The sequence below is a fragment of the Pteronotus mesoamericanus genome, unplaced genomic scaffold (assembly GCF_021234165.1).
Source record: "Pteronotus mesoamericanus isolate MK-2021 breed Mesoamerican mustached bat unplaced genomic scaffold, CSHL_Meso_final contig_82, whole genome shotgun sequence".
Taxonomy (NCBI): Eukaryota; Metazoa; Chordata; class Mammalia; order Chiroptera; family Mormoopidae; genus Pteronotus; species Pteronotus mesoamericanus.
In genome coordinates, this window is record NW_026555265.1 from 14,866,276 (window position 1) to 14,883,366 (window position 17,091).

Below are 17,091 nucleotides of genomic sequence, written 5' to 3' on the forward strand. Positions count from 1 at the left end.
CTTGAGTTCTATCTACTTCCTCCTGGTGTTTTGTGGAAAGACTCTCGTTGTCTTTGCTGTAACATAGTCCATGAGGCTAAATACTGAGTGGCAGGGAACCACTGTCATAGAAAGTGACATTGATCATATCTCCCGCCTCTACCTTAATGACAGGGACTAGTAACCAACAGAGTTAGTAGTTGTTCTGGTTTTCATACATGTAATAGTCAGTTGTGTTATTTGGGTAAGGGCCTAGAACACATTAAAGGGATGAAGCTATGAACCAAAAATACATCAAATTGCCAAAGATCTGGATGATTTGGGATCTTAGAAAGTCACTTTAGATGAATATATTAATCTTATTGGACTTACAGGGACAAAAGAATGTAGTTTAGAGAGAATCAAGATGGTAGGGGAGTGAGCAGAAGTCACACTGACCTCATCCCAGGACCAATCTGGAATTACAACTAAATTGTGGAGAAACCACCTGGAACAAACAACTGAAAAATAGGAAAAGAGGAGACTTATAACCTCGGACAGACTGAAGAATCAGCTTTAGCACCTAACTGGTAAGGAGTGTGGTAAAGATTCTAGAAGGTGGGCAGGGTGCCCATGGTGGCAGCACCAGAAGGATATTGAAACAGCCAGTTGGATCCCCCTGAGAAGGGCGGGGTCTAAACCATAAGTGGGGTTCTGCAGGTTATAGCACCAGAGTACAAAAAGGGCACAGGTAACAGCCAGTTACAAAAGCGGCAGGGTTGCTTTCTGCCAGAGATGGGCAGTGGGAGATACAAAGTGCCATTTAAAGGGCCAATGCATAAATTTTTATTTGCAGCCACTTACCCTGGTCTCCAGCAAAGGCAGGGGCAGAGACACCTGAGGAGAGACTGGGGAAGGAGGCTTTGGGGAGACAACTGAGAGAGTAGCTGCCGGGATCCCGGTGCTGACTCCTCCCGTACATGGCAGCAACCACCTGGCTCAGGCAGACCACTCTCCTGATTGGTAACAGCATGAGAGGACCCAATAACCCTGCTCCCAGGAGGGACTCTTCCCCGCCCTGTGGTATCTCTAAGCCGGCCTGTTGAATGCAGAGTGGCTAGATTAACAGTTGAAGGAGACAGCCACAAACAGTAGATTCTTGGAAGTCTCGAACAGACTGCCTAAAGTCAGACAGAATCAGCATCTGACATCATCCAGAGGCAGATCCAGAAAGAAAACACAGTGGTCTCCTACCATAGAAGTTCACACCATCAAGACGGATCAATTTAAGAACCAAAAGCAAAAAAGAAGAGTCTCGCAAGTAATGGGAAGACAAAGAAACACCCCCCAGTCTACAGGAAAGGAGGAATCCCCAGAAAGAGAACTAAATGAAATAGAGGCAAGTAAACTATTAGATACTGAGTTCAAAACAATGGTTCTAAGGAAGCTCAATGAGCTCAGTGAGCTCAGAGAGAATTTCAAAAAACTACAGGGAAACTGCAAAGAACTTACTGCAAACTATATCAGCATGGAAAAGAACATAGAAACCATCAATAAGAGACAAGAGGAAATGAAGAACACAATTTTTGAATTGAAGAACACAGTAGAAGGAATCAAAAACAGGCTGGATGAAGCAAAGGATAGAATCAGCGAGCTGGAGGACAAGTTAGAAAAAAGCTCCCAGAAAGAGCAAGCAAATGAAAACAAAACAAAACAACAACAACAAAAAAATGAAGAGGCATTAAGAGAAATGCAGGACAATGTGTAACATAATAATATCCATATAATAGGGATACCAGAAGGAGAAGAAGAGGAGGAAGGGATAGAGAATCTATTTGAAAAAGTAATGATGGAAAACTTCCCTCATTTGAGGAAAGAAAAAGTCGCAGAGGTCCAGGAAGCACACAGGGTCCCATTGAAGAGGAACCCAATGAGGCCCACTCCAAGACACATCATCATTAAAATGGAAAATATCAAAGACAAACAGAGAATCTTAAAGGCAGCAAAGGAGAAAGAGGTAGTAACATATAAGGGAGCCCTAGTACAGCTAGCAGCTAACTTCTCAGCAGAAACACTACAAGCCAGGAGGGAACGGCAAGATGTATTCCAAGTCATGAAGAGCAAAGGCCTGCAACTAAGACTGCTCTACCCAGCAAGGCTCTCAGTTAAAATAGAAGGTGAAATAAGGGGTTTGCCAGACAAAAGAAGAGTAAAATAATACACTTCCAGCAAACCAGCATTGCAAGATATGATAAAGGGACTTCTTTAAGAAGATCAAGAAAAAAAGTCTATGTTCCTTTCACAGTCACCAATACTTGATATGACCAGTATTTTTAATCCTTATCAATCTGATTAAGACAATGATATTTTATTTTAGTTGTTACTTTATTATTTGTTGAAAGTAAAGCTGTTTTTGTATATTTCTTGCCTATTTCTATTATTTTTAAAAAGCTCTAAATAACTTTTTGGTATTCTTTATCCAATATTGATTAATGGTTTGTAGAATTTTTTCCCTAAGGGAAAAAAAAAAAAAAAAACCCAACTATTAACCCTTTTTTAGATGTGTGGCAAATACTTTCCTATTCTATTACTTGTCCTTTAACATTTTTTATATGTATATTACTGTGCAGTCTTAAATGTTTAATATAGTTATATTGTCAATATTTTACTTTATAGCTTCTGGGTTTGAATATTTTACTTCAGGGTAAGAAAAATATTATTTTATATTTTCTCCTAAAACTCCTTAGATTTTGCATATTGATTTTTAACTCACCTGAATATTTCTTGTATAATGTGTGAAATAGGGCTCTACATTTGTTTTATTTCAAGTAATAGTGGTTCATGCATCTTATTGTTGAATAAGCCTTATTTTAGTCATTGATTTGAAATATCAATTTAATCATATATTACATTGTTAGATATATATGTTTGTGTCTAGAATGCTCATTATATTTCATTGATCTACTTGATTATTTCTGTCTGGTGTCATGTTGGTTTAATTGCTGAGGTTTTAGGATGGATTTAAATTTTTTAATATTTCATAATGGATTTTGACATTTAAAAAATAAATAAAATCAATATGCATTTTAAAAAAAGAAAGAAACAAAGAAAGAACTCTTACCTTTTGCGACAACATGGATGAAACTGGAGAATATTATGCTAAATGAAATAAGCCAGTCGGTGAAAGACAAATACCATATGATCTCACCTATAAATGGAATCTATTCAACGAAATAAACTAATGAACAACATAAACCACAGGCAAGGAAACATGGAGCAGACTGAAAATGACCGGAGGGGATGGGGAAAGAGGAGAACGGTGGAAAGAAGGGGAAGGGACCAGAAAAGAACATGCATGAATGACCCATGGACATGGACAACAGAGTGGGAATTGACTGTGGGAGCCGGGGGCGGGGGGGTAGGGGTGGGATGTGTGGAAGGAGGCAAAGGGGGAAAAATTGAGACAACTGTAATAGAATAAATATGATTAAAAAAAGAATACAGTTTAAAGTTGTGTGAATTGGGACAGATTGTTTTCATGAGGTTATAAAATGACAGCTAATCAGTAAAACTGTGATTTGGTGAATACTATTTTAATTGAACAGAATTTATATAAATGGTATGTATTTATAACCTTGCCAACTATGAATAGAATTTTATGAAGGATTCCAAGGTGCTCTTCTTTTGCCTACCACATTTGAAAGGAACCATCCGTATATTCACAGTAAACTAGTTTTTGGTAAGTTCCTCCAATTCTGATTGAGCTTTGTTCAAAATATGGCTGAGATTCACTGTGCATGAAAAGTAGATACACAAAAGAAAACTTTTAAATTTACAGTGATCATGTGAAAAGAAAGCCAAAATCTACACACATCTGTTTTAAAGTACTTATAGTTTATTCATAAAAGTAATTCATGCTCATTGTAGAAAATCTGGAAAATAAGGAAAAATATAACAAAGAAAATTAAAAACCTTATAATCCTATCATCTATATAACCATTGCCAATATTTTACATGGATATCATTGATATCTTTTCAGTCTTTTGTCTATGTGTTGGTATACAAGTATCTCTGTTTACCTACAAATTTTCTTTTGGAATAAAAATTAAAAGACATTATGTCATGTTTTTCAGGTAGATAACAAACATTGCTTTTAAAACAAGCATATGCACAAATGTGAGAATATTAACATAAGAGATGTCATTCTAATTTTTAAATTTACCATAATAAAATAAAATGGAGCCTGCTGAGAATAAGTGTTTCCCCAGCAATGAATTGGTGACTTGCAGTAATTAAGACATCACAGCATATCATAGCCAGGAGAGTCAAGTGAGTCAAAAGAATCTATTAATTCATACTTACTTTAGTCAATATAAAATGAGAGTTGGACCTAATTCTGAATCTACTTTTTGACCTAAGCTCAGAGAGCCTTCTCACAACTGATACAAAATTTACATTAAACAGACTGAATAATTTATTGATGAGCTTAAAATGTAAGAAAAGAAAATACTCATTTGATAAGATATGTTTAGGTTTTTCAATTTTTTATGAGTGAATTAAACAAAAATAAATAGTATGGAAAACATTATTTTTGGTGGTTTTAAAACTTGATATTTTCTGACATACAACTTTTATTCAAATGACCAGAATGACTAAAATTCCTCTAATCTTCAAATTGTTAAACAGATTTAGCAGCTGGACTATCAGAAAAATTTCTTATGCACTTTTAAATAATGATGCTGCAGTAATGTATTTCAGTCTTAGTTTTGGGTTATTTATATATCAATTGATAATATATAGTCTTAGATGTTATTGAGTAAAAAATTATTTATATAATTTAATTTAAGGATGCCACAGGAAATGATTTACTTGCCTTTAGATCCTAATAGGAAAGTATAAATTACACACGAAGAATGTTTTTAATATTTTTAAAATTGTTATTGAGAACACTATCCACTATGCTCTTAAATGCCTCGTAATTATAAAATAGATCCATTTTAAAATTTTGTGGTAAGAACTATGGGCAGTATGTTTTCCTTTGCATCGGCTGCCAAGGCATTTAGAGAAAAAATGTGTGACAAAGATCCTTAGGTTCAATTTTCTCCAATTATTGATATAATTATTTCTCTACCTTTATTTTATCAGAATCTTTTTATTATAAGATATTTAAATCCTTTTTAGCAGTAGCTGGATTCTGAAAAGTTTCAGTCATCTTTATTTGTTCTATATGTTCATCTTTATTTGTTCTATATGTTCATCTTTATAACCATGAATGCTTTTATCAGTGAATCAGTACCTTACAAGTGCAGTAAAAGTTTTTTTAATGAAGAAATATATACCAGAAGGAGGATAGTTCCAAGATGTTTTTCAGCAGTAATATAGTAATGTATAACATGTGTCCTAGTAACATCTTCTGAAGGTTTTTGACAATTCCTTACACTGAAAAAGGCATTCATACTCTCTGAGAAACAGTAAACTCAGAGAATGTTATTAAAACATTTTTTGTAGTCTACATACATATTTTTCATTTTAGACAACAATATTGGAACGTCCCCTTTCTCCGAGAAATTTTAGGTATTATTTATGGAATCTGTGTCAAAACCTAAAATGTATGAAACAAGTACCAAAGCCAGGATGCACGATGAATGTTAGAGAAATATGTATTATCAGAGAATAATAAGCAGGTTTAGACTAACTCAGAGAGGCAGATGGCAATTGCCTACTGAAAAGAATTTGAGAGTCTATTTGGCCAAAAAAGTCTTCCCTTGTGGGTATAGTATTGTTGTGACTAGTCACTAATGAGTTAGTTGGTTTATTAGATTAATTGTTGGCAGCCTGGAGGAAAATCAAGGCAGGTACACTTTCATGAGGACCTCAGTCTGTGCTTTGATTTCAGAGCAGCAGGGGTGGGAGTGTAATTAATGTAGGCTTTTTGAAGGCAATTTGGCAGCATTTGTTAAAATTAAAAACCTTTCTATTATGTAATTTCACTTCTTGGTAGTTACCCAAGAGCAGTATTTACACATGCATAAAAAGATAAAATAAAAAAGTATTAACTACAACATTGTTAATAAGCAAAAAAAGTGGAAGCAACTTAAATGTCTATCAGTAGGCAAACTGATAGATAAATTAGAATACATCCCAAATATGGAAAACTGTGTTCATACTTTAAAAGAATAAGTTAAATAGATGGGGAATGTCATTTCAAGACATATCGATGAGTGAAGGAAGCAAGGAGCAGAATATTATATGCAGTGCAATCAAATTATATAAAACAACACACAAAACATAGTTATGTATTTTCATTTCTATATGTTCATACATATTGTGTGGAAATGTATAATAAACAGGATTACAGTGATTAATCTTTGGGGCGGGGCCTGGAATGGTGATGAAAGTGATATTTCTTTCTAGTATCATTACATGCAGCCCTAGCGTTACAATGGCTGTGTGTAGTTCTCCTCTTCCCCATAGCCCTGGGAGGCACACAGCACATAGGAAATTTTAATAAACACTTGTTGCTTAGTTGTTTAATAATTAATTAAAGCATGATGCTAACCAAAGAATGGGACTTAGAAAAGAAGAAAGGTTTTATTCAGAGAAGTAAACCCCATTTTTGTACAAAGAAAGAAAAATTAAAGGCTTCAGTTTTAATAGCAGTCTTTTCTATGATTCAAAAAATAAAACAAAACAGTTACATGATTATATGTAAGAGTTTGGTCATATTTAAAAATAGAAAAGATCAATAATCATAACTGGCCAGCCTATTATTCAATGGAAAGTGTGATTGAAGTGGGAAGTAAACTAAAATAAAGAAATTTACTAAGTAATGAATTACAATTACAGTAGACCCTTGAACAGCTCAGATTTGAGTTGTGCAGATCAATTTATATGTGTATTTTTCCATTTTTTTTAATCAGGTGATATAAACTTATGATATTGATAAATTTGGTATAGAACCATAAATTATTTTCTCTTCCTTAAGATTTTCTTTTCCCTAGCTTACTTTTTTGTAAGAATGCAGTAGATAATACATATAACATAGAAAATATTTGTTAATTGATTGTTTGTTATCGGTAAAACTTCCAGTCAATAGTGGGTTATTAGTGGTTGAGTTTTGGGGGAGTTAAAATTATATGTAAATTTCTGATTGCAAGGGGGATCACTGTCTCTACTACCCACTTGTTCAAGGGTCAATTGCATTTGTGCCTACAAAATTTGTGGTGTTGATTCTTATAGGGTTTTTGGCAAGTGTTTTATTCTCTTGGAATGTATTTTCTCAATTTTAAAAAAATCTGTAATAATACCTTCTCTGTCCAACACTCAGGTTTTTTGTAAGGCTCAGAGGCTAATGAATGAATAAAAAAATTTTTTTTTTGTAAAAACAACAAAACCCCTATATACCTAAAAGGGTTTATTATCATAGAGTTAAAAGTGTGGGAGACTTGGGGTCCAGGCCTGACCTCTTCACTGACTTTCTAAAAGACTTTCTAAAAATCCTATCACCTCCTTAGGTGTTAGTTTCTCCATTTGAAAGATAAGGCATTCATTTATTTATTTATTTAGTGATAAGGCACTTATAATGGGTTGTAACCTTGGAATTTCTCTGACTCTACTCTGTGTAATGTAAAAGTAATAAATCCTTACCATACAGCAGACAGCCCAGCACCCACTCTCCATGGCCCTTGGCCACCATGAAGGCACTTTCCACTGAGGCAGGGAAGATGGTGATGGTGTTCTTCTTGTGATTCTGAGAGATCAGAGTTTGTCCATGGAGATAGATGGCATGTATATTAAAACTATCACCCATGCCAATAAAATACCACTTGATCCTGTCTTCTGCACACGTGGTGAGATTGGGTAGATTTCCACACATGTATCCATTAATTGCTGAAAACAAGTATAAATTAACCTAGGAAGCATGGTAGACAAGGTCCACATTGCATAAAAATTCTATGTATTTACATAAACTGAACATGTCAACATTGTCCTTATGCATAACAACAAGAGTTGATTTGTGTTCTACAAAAAAAAGGAGGCCATAAACATTGTATATGATTAGAAGTGATGCAGCACAAAGATTTAGAGGCAAGAGAAAAAAAATAAGGAAGTGTAGAAAGCAAGCGAAGGAGGAAAAGAATAGAATGAATCTAAGGCCATGAAAGAACAGAGCAAGGATACAGGTGACTGAGATAATGGGAACATCTTTTCCGAAAAATTCTATGTAGAAACACATTTTCATAAAATACCTAGACAGTTATGTCTCTGTTCTCCCATAATGCTTTATTACCTTAAAATGACACCTTTTCTATGTTTTTACATCAACTTTTCATCAATATCAGGCTTTAGAAAACAAATGCACCTACCTGACTTTACTTGCTAGGAAACTTTGGAGATCAGCAGGATTTACTAGAGGCCTTCCTTGTACATCAACCAACATACCCTGGGCGAAACACTGAAACATGTAAATTCAAGTAAAGAATCTCGATATTATAAATGAGAAAGTTTTCTTTCTTTCTTTTATTTTAATCTTACAGTCCATGTTGTTGCTTTCCTTGAATCTTGGACAGAGCACTAGCATTTATTTGGCCAGATTCAGTGTATGTATTAATATTATCATTGATATACCAGCTCTTGTTTTCGTTAGTTAGAGAGAACATTAGACTATAAAACTTGTAGGTATTTTTTTTGGAGTTTCCAACCAAGTGCTCCTGAAATAAACAAATAATAACAAAAACCAGCAAAACTTTCTCGTTGCAATAATGACTTTTGCTATAAAATAAGTTGATGATTCTAACTGATTCAACTTAAAATATAAAAGTAAAATCTTGCATCTCCACAGACAAAACCCTAAGGAACCAAGCATAAAAGGAGGAGGCAAACAGCCACTCATCTCATTTCCTCCCGCCTTGCTGATTCAACACTTCTCTGTAGGAGAAAGGTGGCCGCGGTACTTTAGGGTGGGTTTGACTGCCATCTACTGATCCACCTGCATTATTGGACTTGAATTAAGGAGTTGTACTCAAGATCGTCATCTAGTGTTCATAGTTCAAAATGCCAAGTACTTTTTTTTTCTTCCCTAGATAATCAGGATCAAGGCAGGAAAATAGAGATTATTTTATAGCAAATTCCACTAAGAGAGTGAGGGAGACCCACATATTCTGGCTGGCTCAATTGCTACAATGAAATTTAAGAAATATGTTAGAATTAGCCCAACAAGTCCTAAAGTCACATCTCTGGGAGTGTCTACATGGGAGGGGTACATCCTTGTCACACAGTTACTGTTTTGGGCGCCAGGCCCCTGCTTTTCCTGTGCATACCACCTTTATGTATATTGTGTGCCTGGCTCCAGATGGCCATCTTCCTTTTGCAGACCCATAGTATTATGAGGTCAGAGAGCATTTAGGAAACATAATCTGCACTATGTTCATGGTAACCATTGGATAACACTATTTTGAATGTGACTTAGGCATTCTCCATTAAGCCAAAAATGCATATAAATCTGTATTTTTAGAGTAAAGGATGCATTTCTCTCCTCCTCTCTCCTGACTCCTGTCTCCCTAGGTCTCCTTTAGTTGGTTTCCATCTAAATGCCCAGCTTGGCCACTTTCTAGACTAAATTGTAACAAGGCAGGCAGTATATTAACAGACTATTCTGACCTTTATTGATGGATTCCACAAATATTTATTGTGCACATATCATGTCCCTAGATCTTAGATACAGAGATCTAGACTCCTGAGTTGCCTTTTGTATTTTCTTCACTGCAGGTCAGGCATGGGACCGATGACATCGAGAAGCATCCGTGTGACCTCCAAGTAGCCCCCTGGAGTCCAAAGGTGGCCCTCTGCATAGTTTACTTTACCTGGAGCTAATATCTCAGTTCTGAATTTGGGGCCTTGCTCTCCATTCTTTCTTCTCCTAAAATTTCATTTTGGATTTCTACCTCTTGAGGTAGAATCCTGATAACTATGCAAACAATTTCTTCATTCGATAAAATACTTTGAAACATGGCCAATTTCTCCTCCTTTACCCATCTTTTGGGATTCTCCCACTCCACGTTAAACAGAAAACCCTATTTGTTGTTTTTCTCTTCCCACTTTTACACCAACATCATCAGGCAGCTGTGAGTGTAGATGTATAGGAGAGGAGATACTGTCTAAAAAATAGTGATTTCTCTTGACACTGAAATTTGTCCAAGAGGTTAATTCTCATCTACTAGGAAATGTGATGAGGGCAGAACAGTATTTCTGCCAACTAACATGTAGCTCATGAGTGTCTCCTACAATTATTATTATTTATTTTTTGGTGAATGAATAATGTGTTTTCTTTCCTGGGAATTATACAAGGGTGGTCTTTATTCAAGATTTAAATGAGGAAGGAGACTTGACTTTGGGTTGTGACACACAATATATTACACAGATGATATATTTTAGAATTGTATTTGAAATATATATAATTTTATTAACCAATGTCACTCCAACAAATTGAATGAAAACTTTAAAAATGCACATGGCAGCAAGTCAAAAAAGATTTAAATGAAAAATTTTAAAAGTACTGTCTTGGATATAAACATTAAAGACAACAGAACTAAGAGTCTGCATACATCCCCAAATACTTCTAGCTTATAATGATGCCCAGTTAATGACTACCTTGTATTTTCCTGAAGTACTGGACTCATCCTATCTATAAGCAAAAGCTCAGGAATGTAAAGAAAGAGGATCCACTTACCTTCATTATCTTTAGTGTAGCTGAGTCCATGAGAATGGAGAGTATACATTCTTGAGGCAAAATTTTTTACATGTGCATAAATAAAGTCTCCAGTCTCTGCTTAAACCATTGGACCTAAAAATCCCAGCTAAAAAAGGGTGGATTTTTTTAAAGTGATCTTTTGAAATGTATCATCAGTGTACTGAAAATACAAAGCCTTTCTGTAAATACGTCTTATCCTATCTTGGCTGTATTGTAGATACATTCGGGACTCTGTAAAAAATAAACATTAAAAAGAGAGAGAACTTTAACAAATTTTGACTGGAAATAAAAAGAAAGTTGAAACAACTGAAACCAGAAGTAAGATGATTTAGAGCCTAATTTTGGTGAAGAAAATTCAGACACTGAAGACAATGTGAAGGGAGTTAAAAAAGATGTTTCAGCCAAGGAGAATGTTGGAGTGTCTAGTGAAGAGATCAAATGCAAAGGTAGTAAGTCATACATGTGGCGTTTTGCTTTAAAGGACCAAATTCTTTGTACTGAACTACAAAAGGACTTCTCATCCCACCTGGATGTTACTTTAGTTCTCAGGCATTAGATCAATTCCTATGACTTAGGATCATTTACACGCTTAAATATATGTGTGGATTTGTTAGTAGAATTGCGGGTATTTGGCCAAGAAACAGTAAATCAGAATTCCATGCATAACCTCTAGATGTCCCCCTTCCTATTATCTGAAGAGAGAAATCATAAAGATAGCTGCAACTTTACATTCTCTGGCATACACTCACTATCAGAAAGAAAAGTTTTACATCTTGAACACTACTTGAATAAAATTGCTGGTAAACACAGAATTAGATGTGATCTCTGAAGTAATGTGTCATAAGGGCAAGAGTTGTGATAATCTTAGGAAGGAGCAACTTCTGATTGATATTAACATCTGTCTTCCATCCATTCTTATACTAAAAACACAAAGGAAGTGGTTCTAACAGCAGATGTTCCTTTAAAGAGTCAATCATGGGAAATTCTTCATCAGCATTTTATCAATGAGTAACAATTACCAACATTTGCTTCTGACAGTAACTTTCTCAATACAAAGGTACAATATTAGTTACTGATCTTCTGAAATAGGCTTCCCATTCATCATATTTTTACTAGTAAGGGCATAGATACAAGTAGTTTCTTTGATCCTTATATAGTAGTCCCTATCTTTGGCCCAGCATTAGGAGAACTAATACAAACAAGAAAGGTCAATGGTAAAAGGGCCTTCACTTTTAAACCCTGAGCTTGGAGAGACTAATGGACTGATGCTTGCCTTCCTTTTATAAGCCAGACTTTCTTCCTTTTTGGCACAAAAGTTCATCATGTGCTTCATTTAAATATATGTCATTGCCCTTCCAAAAGTATTTAGTTTTCATTCGTCAGACCCAGTGAAATGTTGCACAACCCATAGAGAATACTGATTTTTGGCCAGGTGTACATTGCCAGTTTAGAGCATTTTTGAATTATTGGGTAGGTTGGCTACCCAGATCGTCCATCCTCCCCTGACAATTATTCACAATTATTATTATTTCTAGATTAGAGGAATCATCTCCAGTCTAGTCTCAAGCCTCCATTTTCTTATTCTTGTGGTCCATCCTCCATGCCATTCTCAGATTCTTCTTCGTTACTTTTAATAAGTTTTTCCCAAAATAATAATTTAAACTCCTTGTCATTCATGGCCTTAAGTTATTCTCAAATTTCTTGACATCTAAAACCATCCATAATCTAACCTCCAATATGATATCCTAAGTTTGTCTCGACAGCTCCTCCGGGAAGTTGTCTTGTTAAGGACGCAGCATGGAGTAGAGGAGAATCCAGGAGCACTGGCGTCAGATAGCTCTGGGTTTGAATCTTGCTCTGCTTCTTACCATCTGTGACCTCTGTGTGACTGCAGAACTCAAATGATCCATTTATAAAATGATAATAATGTTAGTTGCTGACTTAGGAAGTAGTGAAAATTAAATGAGACAACATATGTTTAGAGGAACTTGGAGACACAGAAGGGACCTTGATTCAGAACTGACATCTAACAAGTGTTATTTACTTCCCTTTCCCCCTTCGTTAGAGTGCTCTTTGTAAAACGACAGTCTGCAAGCTTTGAACTGTGTTGACTTTAGCAACTGTTGTTTATCCAAAAACAAAAACAAAAACAATTTACAGCTTCATAATTTGTGAGTTTTCCACACTTGCAAATCCTTGAGTTTAAAGAGGAAGCTGGATACCCGATTTTAATGCCACCAGCAGATGTTGAAAAGAATTCAGAAAAATTAGGCCTGGAGGGATGGGGATGTGTGAAGAAAGTGCCCACTCGAGAACCAAGAGGAAGGGATTCACACCCTTGTAGCTCCTGAGAAACAGTTGAAAGGGTTGGAGAGAAGATATAGTTTGGACATGATGGATCTCATGAGAGGGGGGTTGGAAATGGGCTCTCTGGCCTCAAGTGGAAGATCCAACTAGGTTGGAATAGTTTGGAAGCTACAGTCTTACAGATTTCACTCTGAGTATAGAAGAACCTTATAACCCTCCTTATCACTATGGTCTAGACCTGGTCTTGCAAAAAGATCCACCCATTAGGCAAGGGGTTGGGATTCCTTAAATGAACTTTTAAATGTCCATTTATCCAGAAATTCTATGATTTTCTTCCTCATTTTCCCAGGAACATTAATTTTACTCTGGAATGTGAATAACAGAAGATCCATTCAGCTGGCATTTTTTCCCTCAGTAAGTGTCCCAATAAGCACAAAGAAGTCTAGTATATTCAAATCAAACAGAGCTACCTCTTGTTCCAACTCCACCATTTATTAGCTGTGTGATTTGGGATGAGTTGTGTAATCATTCCAAAACCCAGCCCCCTTGTCTGTAACATGAAAGTAATAATAATTAAAGCTCAGCGCTCCCATGAGAACCTAGCTCCCAGCCTGATAGAGAGTAGGCATTCAAAGAAGTTAGCATTCTCCCCTCAGACAACAAAAATGGGGCTGGTAAATAGTGTTTGTTTTTTTCTCAACTTATGACTAGAAAAACTGGCATCCATTTTTTAAGGGAGAGGGCCACTTTTTTAGTTAATATTATATTTTATGGCTTGTCAAGATGGGAATAATTTTTGCAGTCCTGTTCCTCCATTTTTGCATAGCCCTCAATAGATCAGTCTTTTGAAACAGTCGTATTTGAAGTTGGTCACCATTATTTGACCACATTCTTGGTTTGTAGCCCAAGGACTAAGGCAAGGCAACTTACTTAGTTAAATTTTGTTGAATTTGGCCCAAAGATGTGAGCTCAAACATTTTGGAGGAAAATTTGAATTACTTCCTGTTTTTTTATTTCCATGACTCATAGTAAGCGTAAGAAAAAAACACAACACATAAAAAGATGGGTAAAAATAGCACGTTGGGTTTGTAAAAAGCTTTATAATATATAAAAGTTGGGTTTGTAAAAAGCTTTATAATATATAAAATGTCTTTAAAAAGAAAAATGTTGCCCTCTATAATCTTTAAAACACTCTCTCCTACCCCTACCCTCTACACCTGTTTAATAGATGAGGTATCTAAAGCTCAGAAAAGATCAACTAACTTGCTGCAGGATGAACACTTCCAAATTAAGGTACCAGGAGCCAAATATAAGTCATTAGATTCCAAGTTAACTGTTGCTTCCATGCAACTTTATTAAATGGCTTTAATAGTTTGTGTGCAAACTTCTATTTTATCAATGGATACTGGGTTTTGCGCAAAATGTATGATTCCAAGTGTATCTTTCAACAAGACAGATAAATGGGCTACAAATGATGTCGGGACAACACGAAGAGTTTAAAGACAATGGGAGAGATGTTAGCAACTTCCGCATCATTTCTATTATTTCTACCAATAATCATTTGTTGAAAGTCAGATCTTCCTTTGTCACTTTCTAAACATTAGTTCCAAATGTGTCAACAAATCCTGAAAGGGAAGTTTATTTTAAGTTCTTTTAATAGACAAGAAAACTGGAACTTGGGAGCTTTAAACAACTTGCCAAAGCAAGTAGGTGTTATTGCCAGAATTTAAATGCAGGCATTAAAACCTGGTAGATGCTCATACTACTAAGCTCCCATTCTTGTAACCTAGGCAAGTGTGGAAAACTATCAACTAGATTAGAAGAGTTTAAATAGGTAGAACATCTAGCAGCTGGTGAAGATAAATGTCCTTCTCGGGTTAACTCTGTAAACTACAAGTTTTCACAATGTGGGGTAGGCTCCATGAGGGACCAGATGTTCATAAAACATGGCATAGAAAGGAACAGTGAGATGATACTGAGGACCAAGGAGAAAGAGAAGAGCAGCCCCTGAAGTCCAGAGCTAGCCAGGCACTGTTCGCTGCGCCTTGTGCTGGCACTTGCAGGTAGGCCTTGGTGTTCTGGTGGACACAATTTTCAGAACACCACAACCAAGTAATGCCACCTTGACCAGATGGATCAAGGCAAAAACTCCATAATAATGCCTGAATACACATGAGGAACACGAACATAGTTCAAACCTTTAAAATAACCAAATATTCTTTTATCCTGACTATAACTGACTGCTGCTTTTTTGCTAACTACAGCTTTAGTTTTGCTTTATTTTTTCTGCCCTATAGATAAGTTTCATTAAGATACCCACCATAGAATTACCCCTACTTCTTCACTCTTTTCATGTTCACCTGAGGGAGGGAAGGGATCCTATGCCAGAAGAAAGACTTGTGAAGGTCATTGGCCAGAAACAGATGCCAACTAAAAGACTGAGGTCTTCCTCATACCTTACTACTATACAGCAAGGCTCCCGGAGAAGAAGTAGTGGATTGTAGCAAAGAGAGCTATAGACATAGGCTGTCCCTTAGAAGGACTTCTTAGGGAAGCCCAAAATGAAGAGGGGAGACAAAAAGAGGACACTGGAGGAGGCTGGAGCCTCCAGCACTTATAGCTACAGGAAACATTAAACATAATATCATAAATCCTCACTTTACAGGCTTGTTTACCTCAGTTCCTATTACCCAGCACCATATTTTCATCTTTAAACAGAAACATTACGAGCCACACCGAAAAGCAAGAAAAAAACAGTCTGAAGAGAAAAAGCAAGTATTGGAACAAGATTCAGATATGACACAGATGTTAGAATTGTTAAACAATGAATTTAAAGCAACTGTGGTTAATAGGTTAAGGGCTCTAATGAAAAAAGTGGGCAACATGCAGAAACATGTAAACAATGTAAGTACAGAAATAAAAATTCTAAGAAAGAATCAATTGTAACAGAAATGAAGAGAGCTTTTGATGCTTCATTAGATTTGAACACAGCCAAGAAGAAAATCAGTGAGTTTGAAGATCAGTCAATAGAAGCTTCCAAAACTGTAATTCAAAGAAAAAAAAGAATGAAAACAGAAAACTAACAAAATAAACATCAAAGAACACCTAAGAACTGTGGGACAATTCCAAAAAATGTAATATACACAAAATTGGAATACTAGGAGTATAAGTAATAATGGCTAAGAACTTTCCAAGAAGCCTAGAGAACAACAAATGTCAAAATAAATAACAAAAAAACCCCCCACAAACAAAAACCATATATCTAAGCACATCACATTCAAACTACCAAAAACCAAAGACAACGAGAATATCTTGAAAGAAGCCAGAAAGGGGAAAGTATCTTATCTATAGAAAAACAAGGATAATAATTATAAAACTGAGGTGATTTTTCCATTCCCCAAAAGCCATTCCAACCACTGTCTTCTTCATCTCAGTTAATGGCACGTTCAGTCTTTTAATAGCCCAGGCAAAAATCATTTGGGTTTATCTTTAGTTTCTCTCACATTTCACATCCAACTTGTCACCTGTTTAAAATATACCTAAAATTCAGCCACTTCTCACTACCTCTACTGATACTTCTTTGGTTCAAGCCTCTGGGATTCCTGCAAAATAGTTCTCTCCATTCTCCCTGCCCCCACCCCCAGGGCTGGGTCTATCTGTCTCTGCCAGGGTAGGTGACAAGGAAGAGACCCAAAGCTCAAAGGCAGAGCAGAGAGACTTGTTCTGTCACATCCAAGAACACCAAAGTCTCCCAAGAGCCCCCTTTTCCAGTTCAGAGAAGTTCAGATGAAAGACTCCTCCAGGACAAGCAGCATCTGTACTCGGAGAGCTTGACACCATGGTGGACCTGATGGATTCCCTAGGATGGCAGGACTCAGCCAGCATACCTCATCCTGCTCCCTGGGCTGCAAGCCCCCACATCTTGCTCCTTTCCCAGGCCCCTAATTTCTAGAGTCCTTTCTTCTCAGTCTTTCAGGAATAGTGTTATCTGCCCCAAGGCCTCATTCAGCAGGGCTCTGTGTCCTTGGTCTGCAGAAGAAACCTTAACTCCCAGCCTCACGGAACTCTGACTTCCG

At 36.2% G+C, this 17,091-nt stretch overlaps 1 pseudogene; it reads right to left on the reverse strand.

Annotated features, from left to right (window-relative positions):
• The window catches only part of LOC129079814 (ceruloplasmin-like), a 30,871-nt pseudogene that overhangs the window by 11,722 nt on the left and 2,058 nt on the right, over nucleotides 1-17,091 (reverse strand).